Below are 363 nucleotides of genomic sequence, written 5' to 3' on the forward strand. Positions count from 1 at the left end.
GCTATACATGTAAATATACATGTATGGTCGGCAGACACCAAACACCGCAGCCTATGATGGAGATGTGCACAGACGGTGTGACGTCATCCAGTTACGTCATGAAGTTCAAAAAAATTATTTGTAGGCTTTTATCTTGTTTTTTTAATCTTGTTTTGTAATTTAGTGTAATGTAATGTAAGATTTAGTATTTAGAAAAGTCTTAAAGTTCAGTTTTAACTAGTGCAAATAACATATTTTATTAGCATTATGAGAAATCGGAATATAATTTAGCATAGTATAGAACAATATAAATCAAGAACATAAAAACATATTGCAGTTTTATTCTAGGTGCTTTTTTTGTATACATGTTCATAACGGCTTGCC

Source organism: Oryzias latipes, chromosome 2, assembly GCF_053564925.1.
Source record: "Oryzias latipes strain Hd-rR chromosome 2, Olatipes_Hd-rR_3.1".
NCBI classification, from domain to species: domain Eukaryota; kingdom Metazoa; phylum Chordata; class Actinopteri; order Beloniformes; family Adrianichthyidae; genus Oryzias; species Oryzias latipes.